We start from the raw sequence: 6000 nt of genomic DNA on the forward strand, positions 1-6000 counted from the left end.
TAGACTGATACCATCAATAAATTAATTTTAACTTTAATTTCTATAATTTTATAACTTACAGGTTTAATAAACTGATACTTCCTACTGACACCATTACTAATAAAGAATGATCTTTGGTATAAAGAGAATCATATGTAGTCTTCCACTTTATGACCAAGAATACACCCCCCCACACACTTTAAGACCAAGGTAATAAATTTACAGTTGTTGCTGCTGAGTTCTTGATTTAATCAAAAGGAAACATGCTATTGCATTAAATAATTATTTTCTGGGATCAATAGATTCCCTCTAATTCAACTGAGGCAAGTAACACCCAAGTACAAAATCATTTCCTTTACAACAGAGAAAGCCATTTTGTTCTGCCTAGAGTTGAATGCAGGCACTGGCAGAATATAAGAGAGAGAGAACCAGTTTTTCTTGCTCTTTACCCCCTAAGGATTGATCTGCACATAAAGGTCTCCATGACTTCAAAGGCATTTCTGGACTTGGATCAGGCTGGTTGAGTTCAGAGGAGAGGCAGACACTAGCTAGCCCCTGATGTTTATTGCTGTGGGCTCTTTCATCTGATGGTAATTCTTTGCTTAGAGGAAGCAACCACAGACAGAGGAGTCTTGTGACTGTTAAAACTTCAAGATTAATGTTTAGTTGCAAAGCACCTTACACAGAAAACATTCCTTTCCTTTTACTTTCCTGCTACCACCCAACCATTGAAGTTCCAAGAAACCATAGGAAAGAAAATGAAAACAGAGCTAGTATAGATGTCATGTTTGTTTGTTTTTTTTTTTTTTCATTACTGTTTGCTGACTTGTAAAGCAGTACTGCTTTCACAATCATAGAGGTGGCAGGGCTCACAGCTTCTCTCTTTTGCAGAGAAATAGCCAATTGTACACCTTTTTTTTCAATTTAGCTTAATTTCAAATCAATGATTTGTACAATTCATATAGACAATAAAATTTAACCTATCACATTAGTTGATTTCACAAGATTAGCAGTTGTGGGGGGGTCGTTGGAGATGCCCTCTCTGCCTCCAGCTTCTGAGCATCTCCTATGCCACTTTCTAAGAATTTTAGAGCTTCTTCTCTTCACTGTCTTTTGCTCATTGAAGAGTGTTGTGTAAATGCCAGGGCAGCTGGGAATGAGGATCATCTCAAAAGCTGCATGCAGATCAGATTTTCACATGAATAAAAATTTCACTAAAGTAAAATTAGGAAACATTAAATTAAGGATTATAATGCTGGCTTTTCATCTTAGCTTTTATTTTTCTTTAAAGAATTTGATGCTGCTTAGTTTACAGCCATGTTTTGATAAAAATAAATTCATTGACAACTGAATGAATATTAGTATTTTTCAGATCACTTTTGAAACAGAAGTTACTAAAAGTCACCTCCATCCTGGTGATGTATTAATTACTTTGTTTATTTTTACCAACCTCATAATGAAGACACTAGTATTGTCATTATACCTATCATAGGGCTTGGAAAATAAGCCAGTTTCACTTGCCATGTAGAGGTAAAAAAACTAGCAGGAGATAGAGCTGGGCTGTATTTCTACTCTGACTTAATGGGTCACACTGTGGGTCTCAAGGCTTTTAGGCCCCCACATACTGTAAAACAACGATATGAGTTTGTTGAGTTGTGTTGGGGTATAGAGATGAATTTTTGGTTCCTTAGATCACAGATCTATCAGCATGAGATGGAGTCAAGCTGCCTAACTTTGACTTAAACAGAATTCTGAGGTTCTAGCATACAGAAATATTTGTTAAAGATAGACTCCGATGTAAATGATCTGCTTTAAATACTGTAGACAGGAAAGAAGGGAAATTCTTTTCCAATTTACTTGCTTTGTGGGCTAAACATATGTGTCTATAAATATGTAGCTTTACGTTGAAACATTTTAAAATGCAGATTTTGCTTCCAGAATCTGGGCGGACTGGAGAAAATGATAACTGTATTCCTTAAGGAAGTAGAGTTCACAGGGCAATGGGGAATCTGTGCAGGCACTTGCAGTGCTGCACAAACAGTGGCTCACAGAGGTCAGTGCTCTGAAGTCAGAGAGCCTCGGTTCGAAACATTGCTTCCCACCTGACTATTTGCACAAATCCACCCCTCTCCTTCCATTTACTCATAAACAACATTACAAAGTTAACAATGCTGGGTCATAAATTAACGATGATCACTGTAGGCCACACACACACACACACACACACACACACACACACACACACACGTGCCATACTATGAACTAATTCAAGGTTTTCAATCATTCATTTTCTTATCAGTGCTTTTATAATTGATGTTGGAATTTGTGAGAGTGGGGGTGGCAGGTATTTGTGAGTCAAGAAAGAGCTAATATCATTCTCAAAAAGGCAGATGAAAACTCCTAGAGCAACTCAGCAGGGCCAGGCAGATTGAGGGTTTCCAGGGAAATTTATCAGTTTCCGGTGTGCTGACCTTGAGCTCTGTGAGCTATGGTTTTTGCAAGCACAGACAAGTTAGAGTGAAATGGGGAAGCAGGGATCAAGACTTTGTCTAAGCCAAAGATAAAAGTTTTCAAAAAGAATGTTTGAAGACCCTCTTACCTGCAGGCACAAGGACATAGACTTTCCTACTGATATCACTATCATAAAATTATAAGTTATTTACAAAGTATAATAAAACTAACGGTACAGTGGTTTACACTACCACTAAACAAGTGTGTTATTTGTGTTATTTTTGAAAATGTCCAATAAATATCTATTTTATTAAAAGGATTTTATTTTGAAAAGTATTAAAGACCAAATGTCCTGCATTTATTAGTTGATAGGGTTTGAACACACAAAATAGAAACAAAATACATGCCTCTGCCATTGAATTGGATTTGCCAATCAGTGGTTTTCATTTGAACCTCCATGATTACTTGAGCTCTGGAGAGGATAAAACTAATGCCATGACCTTCATGTTCACCTATTTAAAACCCCTTCTTCAATAATGTAAGATGATTAGTAGCTCTACCTGGAAATGCTGACTGCAGCCATGGTGCTGTAGTGGTCTTGAAGCACATCACATGACTTGTGAAAACAGGAGAAGATGCTATTTTGAGTTCATGTCGCCATTCAGGAGTGGAGTGTTTGAAAAGAAACAAGGCCAACTCAGGAATTTTATTAGACTGCAAGCTTGAGAAATTTTTGCTGTTTCAGTGATAGAGCTGGACCCTGTGTGTTTTATGGACATCCACAGCAGCATAACAACAGATCCTAACTTGTTTTCTGTGGATTTTTACTGGGGAATTTTCATTACTGTGATTTAAAGGAATCACCTATTACTTCTGTCCTCAGATGTTAAGGGTTAAAATCCATTTCCCATTTTGAGACCGACCCAAGCGCTCTTACAACTACAGTTCATCCAATTTTCTAATTGCTGCTGCCCAACTGTGTTGGTGAAAAGTCTGCCCTTGTGGGATCTAAGTGGGTTCCAGGCCTCTGATCTATCTTCTTTCCTGTGTGTCTAGCTGTTAAAGGGAAGTCAGTACAGGCTTTTTTCTCCCATGTGTGTCACACTCATGAAAGACACAGACATTTGGAACGTGTATGCTGGAAACATCAGAAACTGAATTCCTCCTGATAAAGCATTTCAAATGGGCACAGTTAGGCTACATGAACTTTCTGGTGACTTAATAGTAAATAAAACTTATGACTTTTTGAACTGAAAGTTGACTGTGACAGTCATGTTACAGAAACAAATGTATGCAAGAAGAACATTTAAAATATTAAGGAAATAAATGCAGTGAATAACATGGACCTTTTAACAAAAATCTTTTGCTGAAAGCTTACAGAAATATCTTGCTTTTCACCCTGAGAAATTGTTACCATTGTTCATAAGGAGAACTTCCAATTAGTCCTCCATATAGAGAGGCTGTATTCAAATGAATACCAAAAAAAGTACCAACACAGGGTCTTTCTTGTCTTCCAGAAGCACAGTTTTAATGTAAAGGAAAAATGCAGTCTATATCTTACAGTTCGGCTCTGTAATCATAGGTTGCTGCTCTCTGAGATTAACATTTGGGCTAAAGAGCGTGATTAGAGGATTTCAAATTAGTGGTTACCAAGTTGAAACGACACAAAAGTTAAAACAAAGTAATACAGCAATCTATTTTGTACAATATATTTCTCCTATTTAATTAGCAGCCTAATTAGCATGATGTTTCATGTTGTGACCTAAGCCATTGAACCCTCAAGAGGTTTAATGAAGACAATGAACAACAACAACAAAATTACACTTCAAGGTGTTGATGAATATGCCATGATGTCACCAGAATTAAAAATAATTCTTTTTAAAATCCGAGAATGCCCACCACTTTTTCCTTGGACCCAGACTCGACATTGTAAAGAAGCCTCTTTCGCAATATGACATGCGCATGCAGGAATGAAAGGGTGTGAACTAACTCTCTGAGCTGTAGTCAAATGAATCCCATTTTAAATTCTAAGTGACCACAAACCAATGCCTGAAGGATTCTCTTAGATAAAAAGATATGACTCTTGCTGTTTTGAGAGCAAACATGAAAGACAGGTATGAAGATAATCAGATTTTGAATATATAATGTGATTCACCGGATTCTATTAAGAGTCATTGAAATGATTTACAAAGGGCGGCACTCTGGAAAGTCTAACAGCTCTGCCTTTGGACAGGCTTGAGGGAACACTGTGATTTAGAAATAATTTACCCTGTGTGTGACATGAAAGGGTCTCTCATCCTCTCTTTTCTCCCCTTTGAGGGTGTGTTCAGATGGTGTGCATTTGTCTCCATTACACGGAATGGATGTATCTGCCAATCCTCATGGTCATTCGCCAGAAGAGTGGCTCTGGTTTTTCACAGCGGACAGTGACCTTGGTGGTTTTCCTTGTGAGCGCTAAAATGTAGCAAATATTATTGAAGGGTTACACTGCTCATGATAAAATCCATGAAAGAAAAGAAAATATTTCACTATTATGTATTGAATTTTTTTCCCGGGAACTATGTATTTGTAGGAGGCTACCATTGTTGTTGGCAAAACCTACCAGGGCCTTTAGTAAGAAGAACTTAAGGTTCTTCTCATTTTTCCCTTATCTATTGCTTTGATCCATATATATTTGACCCATATACTCACATGATGCAACATTTGTTTACTAGGAATTATCAGAGGTCATAATAATTATTGAAATAGAAACATTGTGGATCATTAATTGATGGCATACAGTCAACCAAAGTTTCTATTTTGGGAATACAAATATATTTGACTGATGGTATGAAATTTGTTCAGGAAATATTTGGGCTGGGACAAACACAAAGATACACACACACACATACACACACACACACACACATATATATGTACATTTGTCCACAAATATATATGAAATTAATTGAAAACAAATACTTGTGATATTCCTCAGATCATTTTTGAACTGAAGTCACTAAGAGCTTGCGTCATTGTCTGGGGAAAAATGTTTGATTTCGGTTTTCACAGTTTGCTTGTCTGTTCTTGAAAAATTATGGTTCATAGAACTATTGAAGCTAGTGAAGATATCCTGTCTCCCCAGTTTGAATGAGTTTCATATTATATTTATATACAAAAAAATGTGTGTGTGTGTGTGTGTGTGTGTGTGTGTGTGTGTGGTCTTTTGTGAGACAGGGTTTCACTCTGTAGCTCTAGCCTGGAAATCACTATGTGACCTAGGCTGTCCTGGAACTCATTACAATTTTCTTGTCTCAGCCTCTCCAGTTAGGTTACAAGTGTAAGTCATCAAGCACAGCTATAACTTAAAGACATAATTGGTTCTGGGGATGTAGCTCAGTTGGTAGATTGTCCGGTTAGCATACTACAGTTCTGGGTTTGATTCCTTACCTACAAAACCAGAGCTGCAGCATACAGGCCAAGTATCCAGTACCTGCCAAAGGTTTGACCTAGAATATCAGATTAGAGTTGTCCTGGTCCTCAACCAGCTACTGGCCCACTCGTTCTGTGACAAATTCAGTCTCAATGATT

At 37.4% G+C, this 6000-nt stretch overlaps 1 protein-coding gene across 6 annotated transcripts in view; it reads left to right on the forward strand.

Annotated features, from left to right (window-relative positions):
• Positions 1–6000, forward strand: part of Pcdh7 (protocadherin 7) — a 409507-nt gene that overhangs the window by 68098 nt on the left and 335409 nt on the right. The window lies entirely within an intron of this gene.

This window comes from Microtus ochrogaster, linkage group LG1, assembly GCF_000317375.1.
Source record: "Microtus ochrogaster isolate Prairie Vole_2 linkage group LG1, MicOch1.0, whole genome shotgun sequence".
Classification (NCBI taxonomy): Eukaryota; Metazoa; Chordata; class Mammalia; order Rodentia; family Cricetidae; genus Microtus; species Microtus ochrogaster.